Source organism: Uranotaenia lowii, chromosome 3, assembly GCF_029784155.1.
Source record: "Uranotaenia lowii strain MFRU-FL chromosome 3, ASM2978415v1, whole genome shotgun sequence".
Taxonomy (NCBI): Eukaryota; Metazoa; Arthropoda; class Insecta; order Diptera; family Culicidae; genus Uranotaenia; species Uranotaenia lowii.
Window position 1 is genome coordinate 302,159,940 of NC_073693.1, and position 12,884 is coordinate 302,172,823.

The 12,884-nt window shown below is 31.6% G+C and overlaps 1 protein-coding gene across 2 annotated transcripts in view; it reads right to left on the reverse strand.

The window, feature by feature from the left end:
- The window catches only part of LOC129757773 (basic-leucine zipper transcription factor A-like), a 138,631-nt gene that overhangs the window by 69,216 nt on the left and 56,531 nt on the right, over positions 1-12,884 (reverse strand). The window lies entirely within an intron of this gene.

The window sequence follows — 12,884 nt, forward strand, 5'->3', positions numbered from 1 at the left end:
ATGTAACAATAAAAAAAATCAATCATGAATGGTATGTGCAAAAAAAAATCCCCTTGAACAGGAATCGAACTCGAGTCTACTGATTACCTCTCCGACATCTAACCAATAGGCCAAATCGTCAGACGATACAAGTTAAGCTGTAGCTCTATTATTCAGTTGACTTCATCGAGTTGAATTCGCTGCTAGATTCTCCGGCAGAAAATGCTCAATATGCCTTCATTGAAAGTGCTCTGTTCGCCTCTAGTGAACAAATTAAAGTAAAAACGCGTTTTACAATTGATTAAAGTGAAAAATCAAAAATTTTATGATGCTGAAAATTTAGAAACAATGTGTAGATCATGCTACAGTGCGTACATTTCTGATCAAGATGATTTAAAGGTCATAAAAGCTTATTTGGTGGTGCTCAAAAATTTTAATATTTTCGTCACTTGAGAACCTAGCTGGTTATTACTTAATATTTCTGTAAATATGAAAACGATATTTCTTTTTTGGTAAAAAATTAATACTATAGGTAGTACGAAACAAGTCCTCATGAAAATTTGTTTAAGAAAATACGTACTTATGTAGAAAAATGGACTTCTCATTATGCCTCGGGTGCTCGTTATGCCCTCATCCCCCCTACTAATAGTTTAAAAAAAAAAAATTATTTATGTCAAACAAAATGTTATGCTGATTAGCAATATTCTTCAAGACAAAAATTTCTCATCTCAGTTTTATTTTGTGTTTTTTGTTTTTCAGAATGCCCAACACACATTTTAAAAGGTTTTGACAAATTACACAAGGCCACAAAATTTACATTTTCCGAAGTGCAATGAATTCAAAACGTAATTTTAACTAATTCAAGTGCCCTAAATCTTAATATGCCATTTTTCTATCACCATTTTTTTATTAAACTAACTTTTCAAAATAGGTTTTTGACGAAACTTGAAAAAAAATCATTTTAAAGTTACAGGTTTGAGTCATTTATCAACTTTCCTTATGACTTCAAATAATTTTGAGTTTGCGAAGAAAGTTATAAAAGTTTTTATCACTTAACGAATTTTTAAAGAAGTTTTAAACCAAATTGAATTTTAGATACTATTAAGGCATAAATCTTATCGTTTTGCAAGTTCCAAAATATTTTGAATGAAATCATGTTTTTTTAAACTTTCTTCAGTAATGTCAAAAATACTTGTAATGATATCCATCCAAATTTTTAAAAACTGTTTTATGTTACTTTTTAAGATCATAGATCATCATCATTATCATCAAAATACTATTCCTTAGTTAAATGAAATAGACTTAATAACAAAATCAGATTTCTTCTTAAATGTAGGTTTGATAGTTAATCAGTTATCATTGACGGATTTCACTCAAAACTGACACATTTTCATACTCCATATAATAAAAACTAAAAGTGATAGTTCAAATTTGACAAAAAATTCGAATCTACCGAATCAATCATTAAAACATATGCTTTAAAATGCTGCTCCTTTGAGTGAGAAAATGATGTTATAAAATAAGTTTCTTGTTTATTGATTTTTTTTTTTGATATTGTCATTATTTTAAGCTAAAATTGAATTTTGAAAACTCCTTCCATGTACGGGTCCTTCGCACGGGCCTGCATATAAGCAAACTGATTGTTAAACTTATTCTTGTTTTTTGACTTTTGTCACTGACTGTATGCCAAAAAGTCTTATCTTACTGATTTTTTGTTTGCTCTTTTCAAATGTTCTCATTAGATACATTTGTGCACTTTTTTTTTGGCAAGCTTAAACATTACAAATATTTTGATAATAAAGGTTCTCAAACAATAATCATCATTTCTGAAGACAGCGAGCAATTTTGATTTCCGAGAAAAAAAAATGCAGTTTTCATTTCGTTTTTTTTCTTAATCTGCAATAAAACGGGAGTTTAGGCAAAATTTTAAACTAAATAAAATTTTTGATATTTTGAAAACCAAAATTCAAATCGTTTTGCAGTTATTATCTGACAAATGCTTTCAATTATGGACACCAAATCTTCTAAAAAAATTTTTTAAAAGCTTCTAAAAAATCGGTATTCATACCAATTTTTGGAATTTTAATACCGAATTCCAATTTTTTTCGTGCTTGAAAATATCGATTTTAATGTGACCTCACTCCTCACCGCACATTCCTACATCGCATACTTCTCTAGCGGTTTTAAGCTAATAAACCATTTCTAGAGAGACAACATTAACAGAGAGGCGCTTTGTTTCGATTGGAATTTTGAATTAACTGTCAGTTCCAATCGAGCAAAACCAAGCATTTTTAAAGGCCGTCCTTCAGCAGGGTTGCTAGCTCATGATTTTGGAAGTGATCAGGCGGCGCCTCTTTGTATTTAGTCTCTTTAATCATTCCATACTAAATATGTTGAAAGTTTGCCAACTTAATAGGGACCAACGAAAACCTACTGAATTCAACGATTCCTTCCGATTAATTCGCTGAGCTTAGGCTGGAACAAATATAAATTTCTTCTTTTGTCAGAACACCACAGAACACCAACATTGAAAAAAGTTATTTGTTGCAACTATTAAATTTTTTGCTGAAATCTACTTTCTTTCAATATGATGAAAAATTCATCGCCCCGAAGTTTGGGGTCCCGATGGGTTCACCTTTGAGTGCAGTAGTGGTGGTTTCGGTAGCTCTGGAACAAATCGAAGAGTCTGCTCTTGCTAAGTTGCTTGCAAGGGGATCATGCCGTTACTTTCTTGGAGATACTTTGATGATTGCTTGGTGGCTCCAAAAGTGATCGACAAACTGAAATCATTGACTCTTTCAACGGTTTTCATCAACGGCTACAGTTTACCATCGAGCGTGAGAAAAATGGAGAAATCAAGTTCCTCGACACAATTTTACGTCGGGAGGAACAGGATATAACGACGCAGTGGTTTCGAAGGACGAAAAAGTACGCTATCTGGACTTCAATTCTTTAAGTCCATTTTCCCAGAAAAATTACACTAACTAAAGGTAATGAAAATGTAATAAACAGACAAAGGGACTCGTGTAACTTTGAAACAGCTTACGAGCCTGTTATCTCGAAATTGAAACAGACACTGACAAACCAATGTAAACGCAAAACAAAACAAACTGACCGAAAACAAATAAGAATAGACGGAGGCCAGTATATTGTAAGATTTTGAAATTGTTAGTAAAGTTAAAATTTATTGTTAAAAATATATATTTAGTGTCCATTGAAGAGGAGAAAATGCCATAGTAGCTCGAAACGTATGGACACTCGTCGAAAAAAGTCGATTGAATAATTCACAATGCTAAACATTTTTTTTTGTAGAGACCCACCACACTCCCCCACACCAAAAGGCTCGATTGAGCTCCCTGGTAATGGACGCTACTGTTCTCAGCAGGTCTGGCAGCAATTGGACAAAGAAATATTAAACTAAAAACGCGAGCAAAATTTTGCTCATGCTGAGAACTCGAAATGGTAATAATCTAGTGCGAGGAAATGTGACGATACTAATTTAACTAACTTACAAGTTTCCTTTTAAGAGATTCACTTTCAATTATACAAAAAAAATTTTAAAACATTCTACATCTTAACTAAAATTTACAAAGGATTAATGCTACAAATTAAAAAAATCTTAAGACTAGCTTTGTTCGACTTGTTTTATCGACTAAGATTTTCTTTAAATATTTGAAGCAATTTTATTTTGAAAGTTGGGCGACTATTTATTTCTTTTAATTCATTGAGTAAGTTGTTATATTTTGGTGATCCTATGAAGGAAATCCTTCTCTGTCCTAAAGTAGTTATCGATCGACAACGTTGCACCAAAGATGTTTGTAATGGATAATAAATTTATTCCTGATTTTTTTTTATAAATAGAAATTTTTTTTAACAGAGCTCAAAATAAGAAGAATAGAGTTTCAAAAAAAACTGCATATTCGAATTTGATACATATCAACTTGAAGCGAATATAATACGCTCTTTTGTCAGAATCTCTTATATTTAATAATATTTTCTATTTTCTATTTTCTATTATCAATCAAAGCAAGAATGAAGTTTCTATAAATTTACTATACTTTAAGTGGCAAATTTCGAAATTGTGAAAGAAAAACCCAATAAAAAAATGATTACGTTGCCTTCCATACGAACATCCATCCAAAAAAGAATGAAATCGCCTGTTGAATATAATCAACCTCATTATCAAACCGATACCCTCAATCGATTTTGATGAAACTCGCCCAGCTACTAGATAAAACATTTTTACATATTTCGGCCAAATTTCAAGTACTGTTGATTGAAATTGTCAAAAATACATTGAATTCTGTAAAGCAATTTCAAATTTCTTTTTTTACTAGAATAGCTGTATCTTTTTACCATTCGTAGTACAGATTTCAATTTTGTGAAGGGTCAGTTGGATAGTTAAGCTAGAATTTATGAGAATTTCATGAACAAATATCATTCCAGACAAAAATGCATCTGGTCAAAGTTGAAGTAGTTATTTCGCTGATTCACACGATTTCATTCTTTTTTGAATGAAACTGTAGATACTAACAATGTTTTGATGGTATTAATAAAATTTATTTAAATTCACAAAATGTGCTTTCTTCTCCTAATATTTGGTAACCTTCTCCATTTTGGTAGAGGAAAAGGGTGGAGAATACATACCAATAAAACATACATTTTTTCATAATAAAAAGAACTTAAGAACTCATAAAACACAGTAAAAAATCAGATCTTTAAAAACATACTAAAATATAAAGGTTCACTCAAAAGATGAAATCATCTTTTTCTGCAGTTCGAAACTTTAGCTTCAGTTCTCATTTTCGAATGCTTAAATTGATACAAAATCATGCCTACACAGGAAAATCAAAATTTACAAAATTTTTACTATGTTCAATTATATTTAGAAGGTGTAGCAAAGCACACCGGGTTAGTTAGTTTTTGTGGTAGATTAAAATTGAACGCATTTTCGCTTGAAGCCCTCCATCAAGGTCTTTACAGTGCCATGTGGTACCAGTTTCTCAGTTTTTTTTTTCATTTTCTTAACATGTCCTTCTCATCTTTGACTGTCTTCTTGCTCTTCAGAAGTTCCCTCTTTATTATTGCCCAGTACCGGGCGCAGCTCCGTATAGTTTGGCGGGTTCATGTTCTTTGGAACAAAATGGACAGAATTGGCCTTATACAACTCCAGGACACTTTTAGAATAGTGGCATGATGTCAAATCTGGCCAAAATAGCGAGGCTTCGTCGTGCTGCTGTAAAAACGGCAAAAGGCGCTTCTCGAGGCACTCAGATTTGTTGATCTTGCCATTAACCTACTATGCTTTTTGTCACGAAAGGCTCACTCCTCAGTACGCAAGAGCAGATGGCCATGGCTTTTGACGGTGAAAAACTTCAACCCCGGAATAAGCTTAAAATCGGCTTCTATATACGTTTCGTCGTCCACCACACAGAAGCCTTATTTTGTCAGCATCTTCTCGTAGAGCATCCGTGCTCGAGTTTTAGCCGTCGTATGTTATCAACCGCTCCTGGAAACGTTTTAACACTCTGGAAACGGTTGAATGGTGAATGTTCAACATTTTTTCCCAACTGGCGGTGTGACAGGTCAGGAAATTCCAGGTGTTTGGAAAAAAATTGTTCTCTCGACTAGCATTGGTTCACCTCCATTTTCGTTGAATCGGAAAACACGACTTCGAAATTGACAGTATGTAAATAATACACATCAATAAGAAAGTGTGCAAAATTTGGTTGATTTCTACCCAATGGTAAAAAAGTTATACCCTGTTCAATGTGTCGCAATAATTTTGTGTTCGCCCTTTATTACCCTCAGAGGTTATAATAATATATGAAAGTTTAAATAAGTTGGCTAGTTCCGAAAAAAATGAAAAATTGTTATCAACATCAGAGATGGAGCTGAGATTCGTTTTTTAGGTTTCCATCGAGATTATGAGTCAAGATTTGTAATTTTATTTATAGAACAGATCATTTCGTGAATTAATGTACATAATTCCAAACTGTAAACAATTGTTAGAAAAAAAAATCATATAAAATGATGGGAGATCTTATTTTCTCAAACATTTTCTGTTACCGGAAAAAAAGTATGAGTTCTTCCTAGCATCTCACCAAAAAAATAATTTTCATTTTCCTACCTCAGAAAGATGTCCCGTGCATTCTCGGTCACATTAAAAAAAAAATTGACTCCTTCTACTGGAACTCCCACACATCTAAGAAAACTTCAAGATTCTTTCAATTAAAACGACCGAAAAGTTGAAGGTGCCGATAGAGGAAAACAACTAGCGACCAAAAAGTAAGCGTACTTACTTACTATCACTAATTGAACATATTAGTTAGACACTTTAACTTGTTTCTTTCTCCTTGTTCTCGGTGTTAGTTTGTGGTTTGAATACATTTCATGTAATTGCAGCATGTTGTGGGCGTTGCCTAATGAAGAGTTATTGCGTTCAATGGATAGACTTTCTCGTCGGTAAGAAACAAAAAAAAATCCATGAACAGTTTGAAAAGAGAAATTTTATTTGAAAGAAACTTCTCCAAACTTAAAACTTACTTCAAGCCTGTTCAGTCTGAATCTGTTCAAATCATACTTAACTCAAGTAGACCGGAAAAGATCAACATTTTTCTTAAAAATTATGTATAAATGACTTCATGGGAACTCAGAGCCTCCCATCAATCATCAGTAACTTCCGGATTCTGTGTATATCTGTATATCAATTTGTGCGAGCGTTCTCTAGCAATCTTCCGGTTGACTGGCAAAATTATGTATACATCGGAACTGGTCCCACGATTGAATGGGAGGAAGTTGTTTACCATATCTACGCCCCCGCATGAAATAATTCTCACTTTCGTTCGGCTTCCCAACCAAATCCGGCAGGCAGTTCAGTCAGCCCCCGGGGATGATCAATTATTTTTGCGCGCACTTGAGCACGTAATTTCTCACCCTTCCATGTGGATCGAATCGAGTGGGGAGAGTGCGAAATTTCTCAACCGAAAGCTTGAAGCCGATTCGTTAGGAAGTTTGATTTGGGGAAGTTTTGTGATTACTTCTTTTCTCACATTTGGAATGAAATTTTTTTGTTGGGAATTTCCATTGAAGCATATCTCAAAAACTCGGTAATTTCTGATTGCTCAAAAACATGAGAATATGTTTCAACGTTTATCACTTTTAAGCTTCATCCCCTTCGACAAGTAACAAATATATGATTGAAACCCCCCACGGAATCGAAAATCGTCGTTCGTTCATATCTGGGGCGTTACAGGCTCATTGAGCTCGCAAGATTCACCTAGCCATGATGCCGATGCGATGGCATCCGGAGGAAAACAAAAAAAAACACGAGTAAATTATGACCGTGTCCTACCATAAACAGATAATATTCACCTGCTCAAATATCCTGCTGTGAAGGCAAAAGAACGTAGAAGCGCGATTGTTCTGTAACCATACGAATACCTACATACGTGGTGGGCAAGTGTTATAGCTGGGTACATTAGAACGATCGATAGGAACAAAAAAAACACATAAAGCAGTTGGAGCGTGATTAAATTTGAGTTTTTTACACTATTTCCGAGTTAATTCTGTTTGATTTAAACATTGATTTCTGCTTGAAGTGTCTTACTTCTGCGTGTGTCCATCACTGTACAATTTCATATCTGATTTTTTGTCAGATCTCCATCACTTTCGTATGATCGTTTTAAGGATTGATCCTTTGAACAATTTTTTTTTATGTGTTGTATTGTCAGTTTTCGGTTGGTTTCCAACGAAATATATAAAAAAAAGACTTGTTCGTTGAATTCATTCCACAGTATTTGTCTGCTCAGGTGCATACAAATACGCAATTTAGAAATAAAAAAAAAGTTTCGATGATCTCACTCGTTAAAAGTTTATTTCAATTTCTTTTACCTCTGATTAAAATTTAAACAAATATCTGCAGACCAGATTTTAAGGGAATTTTAAATTTATAGCTTAGTTGGAAATAAAAGAGCTTGCACTGAAATTGGTACACCTTCGGCTACATAACATCAGTTTCAATTTTCTTTCTATCGTAAATTTGAACTTCATTTTTGCGTAAGAATTGAAGTTCTGTTGTTATTTTTGATTCATAATCAACAAAACGTAGAAAAATTTTTTTTTTTTTAGTTTTCATATGCATTTATTTTTTTCTCTGTTTCTCTGTTTGTCAATCAAATGATTTTAAGATATTTTTACAAAATTTGGCATAAAAATGTAGAAATTATGATTGTTTACTGTAACATTACTGCTTCATTAATGTTCTCAAAAGATGCGAATGCAATTAATATTCAAAGCCTTTGTGAATCAATCAATCAATTTTCTGTTAAATGATAAAGAAGAACTGCAAGAATAACAATAATAAGTAAAAGTTGAACAAAACATGATGAATCTAATGCGCTTCAAATAATTTTGCTATCGAACATTTGCAATTTACTTTTACCAACAATGCTCTTGATTTTTTGTAAATTTAAGATCGACAAAAAGAGAGAATTACATTTATTTTAATAATTGGAAATCTATCACTGTTTTAGTCTAGATTTATCCATTAAAAAAAATTTTAAAATCTTCAAAATTCAATTTTTTACAAAGAGGTGTTCTAATTGAATGGGGTGAAAACTGTAGAAGCTTAAATTTTTCTTCCTTTAACAGTAATGCTTAGCTCTTTGAAAAAATTAAAAAATCACAGTGTACAGCAGGGTTCATAAAATTGGGCTTTAAAAAATAATAATAAAATGTATGATAAAAAACTCCTAATTTGAAATGATCATTGTATCAAAAGAAAGTTACATGCAAAATTCAAACTAGATTTAACTGCTATAGCTTGAGTCTAAAGTGCATGTGATTTTAAGACATTTTACTCAGAAGGTGTATAAAAACTGATTTCTCACAAAAATTATTTATTAAAATGAAGACTTAATCACCGTAAATTTATTTTATGAAATTATTTTATCGGCTATATCGGTAAAATTTTATATTCTTTGAGAAATAATATTCAAGAATTGAAAGATTATAGACGGATAGAAGAGTGGAATAAAGTGAAAGATGTTGAAATTGAGCGGAAGGGTAATTTTAATTTGGAAAAATTTTCATCACATTTCATCGTTTTGTTCCTCACGGACCTACTACCCTTCCGCTCAATTTCAACATCTTTCACCATATTCTAATCTTCTATCCGTCTAAAATCTTTCAATTCTTAAATATTCTTTCTCAAAGAATATAAAATTTCACCGATATAGCCAATAAAATAATTTCTTAAATTATTTTTTAAGTATCGGGATTTTCTTAATTTTTACAAAACTTAAATTAAAACAAACGTTACTACTCCAGATAGCATTACGATAAGCGTTATAAAAAAGCTATAATAGTGCTTCTTAGTATTAACTGATTTTTCAATCATTCAGCTTATTGAATAATATTCCCTCCAGTGTTTCTATACTCAAAAAATCTAAGAATAATGGATTCAAATGGATTCATATTATTACAGATAATTCCAATAGTTTCTGTTAATTTGACCTTCTCAGACTGCTGACAGGTTTTCTAATCCGATTTTTAAATTTGAGTATTAAGAAATATTTTTTTGAGAAATTTTCAATGTTTTAATAGCTTTGTAACTACTTTGACATAATTTTGAAAAACTTTCAAAGTTTCCGATGTTCTCTGTTGTGTTACCAGTGCAATTTTAAAAAAATAATAGTAAACACCAAGAGAATTAGCTTATCTGAAACTATAAACTACATAAAATGTATGTATTTTTTTAAGGTTTCGATTAGAATATTAAAAAAATATTTATGTGTAGTCAGTCACCCACCAAATATTTTAATTTTTGGTGAAAATGAACCAAAAAATGCACTAATTTCTGCTCATGCAAAAATTAGCACACTATGTTTTTTTTTAAAGTCCTCTACCGAAACACACACACTCTCTGAAATCTTGAAAACTTATGCTATTTTGCCGGAAACTCTGGACAAATCTGGCACGATCTGGATGCCCAGATTTTGTCTAAATATGCAACTCATTTCCCGAATTTATTGACATTTTTCTGTATACTAAGCGAATTAAATCAAATTGGGGGATGGTTAGTTTTGAGATTGGGTTAAAAACGATTTTTATGGATATTAAAATAAAAACTAAATTTTGAAAGTTTATCTTTATTTCTCATATCATTAAAACGCAGCTTATGTGCTTAAATGAAAAAAATTAACTGATTTTCTTTCAGGATCCTCTTGATTTTTTTATGTATGCTTGAAATTTGCTCAGAATTGAGCATAGAAGTGAACCATTGATTGAACCAACAAGAAACATATTTGAAAACTTTATTTTTACACAAAAAAACATTACATATAAAAGATGTTAAAACGACTATAATCGAAACAAAACCAAACCAAACTTGGAAAACTTTTAAACATAGTTGAAAACTTTGAGGTGGACCTTGTAGAAAAATATTGAGAAGAAATGGGAAAAACACTTCATTCAAAAATTGTAAGTCACAACGACATGAAAAACTTCGTAACGAGTGCTATTCGGAATAGAACTGATAATGATAACATAAGGTTGCAAAATTTTATCAGTACGCATCCGGGTCGGAACTTGCAATTACCCATCAAAAATAAGAAATATAAACAGCGTGTAATTCCAAGTTTGTGACAGCCTGTAATTCCAAGTTTATATGCTACAAAAGTTAGATCGATACATGAACCTGTAGTTGAACTAGAAGCGTTTTTGTGGGACTAAAAAAAAATAATATTTTTAAAGTTAAAGGAGACTTGATCCTTTCATGAGGGTGTCCTAAGCTTTGCGAAACAATAATGCAAGATCTAAAGATAAAAGTTCAATTGACTTTTTTGGCCATATAAGTTTTTATTTCACAGTTTATTAGTGAAAGACAAAAAAAATTCTAGGAGTTTGTCTACTTCCCTATATAAATTGACTATTTAAAGCCGCAATCTCATAATTTTCAGATAAAACCACTTATTTGAATCCTTTTTATGAGGAAATTATTGGATAAGTATATGACATTGAATGAATATTAACAATTTCGTGCTTAGCAATGATCTACATTTTTTCAGAAAAAAAAATGTATATTTTTGGACCCGAGCGATCAAGTGAACCCATAATATACATTTTGAAAAACTTTCTCTTAAAAAAAATTTAGCGTTTACTATAACTTTGAAAATATTGCATTAAGACGTTCATACTTCACCCTAACGATTGGCATATTGGAATAATTTTTTAAATTGCATTTTTTCCTTGTGGGAAACATTTGTAAATGATGGAAAAATATCTTTATGTCACATTTTGTAAGATTTTTAAAGCAAAGTAAAATAAATCGAAATTGTTTTTTAATTTTTTATATAACAGGATTTTTGTTTTGATCTAGTTGGCAAATTTTTCTAGAACATTTGATTCATTTGACGTTCCAGTTTCAAGATACAACTGAGAAGACATTCCAGTTTCGAGATACAACTGAGAAATCAAGTAACCCCAGGTATCCTCACTCTCCCTATCCTTCTTCAATTATTCAATCGTATTCAACTAATGAATCTGAAAATAGTGGCGAAGGATGAAACTGATTCACCATTAGGAAACCAAATTGATTCCAATTCTTAAGATGATTTAAAAATGAAAATTTCATATCCAAATTAAAAAAAATGGTATGAAATTTTAAATATTTTCTTTTCGTTATTCGAAATGATGAGTTGCAATATGGAAATTGCATCTAATTCGAGGTTGAAACCGTGCAAAATCAGTTACTTCAATTTCAAATATTTTTTTTTCCAAATCCGGTCAATATCCAGACAAATTAGGAAATTTTTCAACGAATATCATTTAGGAAAACACCTGAAAATTATTTCCGAAATTCATTATTAAAAAGACTGAATTGTTATTTTTGTTTGATTATTTAAATGAAGTGAAAAGATTCAGACAAAATCCTATTGCATTTTGATTGTCCGGACTGAAAATCAAGTAAGAATGTTTTTTTGAATAACAGTAGTTTAATTGTATTCCTCTACAAGATTCCGAATGTTTGGCTGTAGTCCTGACTCAGGACCAAGGTTGCTGAAATGACAGAAAAATCTTTAATATCACAAAAAATTGAGGAAATTACACTACAAACCTTTGTCACAGAACACATGTTTTAGTAATATTCACAAATTTCACAGTATTTTTAAATTTTGGACGTTTCTTCAAAAACGTTTTGTCAATATAAATTTTTGATAATAATTTTTTAATTTGAAAAATATGATAAAATTTGTATGGTCAATTGATTATTATTATGTAAAATGTTAAATAAGACGCAATTTTATATGACTTTTGAATGAAATTAATAGAAAAAGTATCACAGAAAATGGTCATAGAATTTTTTGGGCAAAATCACAGAAAATCATAATTTTTTTTCGCAAAAACACAGAATTTTTTTCGGCAGCTTTGCTCAGGACTCCAAAGTCGAGATTGTTACTCTTGAATCATTTTAGTCGTTTTTAAAAATTTGATTAGGAAAATAAAATGATGAGTCCGAATGAGAACATTTCGCTTGATAGTTTTGGACCCTCGTGGGAGGGGAGGGAGTTAACCTCCAAACCCCCCTCCCTCGTTCCTACGGCCATGGCGCTGGTGATAGTATCGAAGAAAAATATTGGTCTGAAAATACTTTAAAACCCATATGGTGAGTGATCTTGAAGCAGTGAAAAATTTCTCCTCAACCCTTTATAACCCAGCAAATTGATTGTCAATAATTTATAGTTTGCTTGAAACTCTAAGGTTGAAGGCTTGATCCGGTAAACTGAAAAATAAAGTTGATTTTCAAAGCGTAACTTCACTAAAATCAGTTCATTTCACTTATGTTTGCAAGATTGTGGCCCCAAGTAACACTTGTTGATCATCATATAAGATTGTGGATAAAA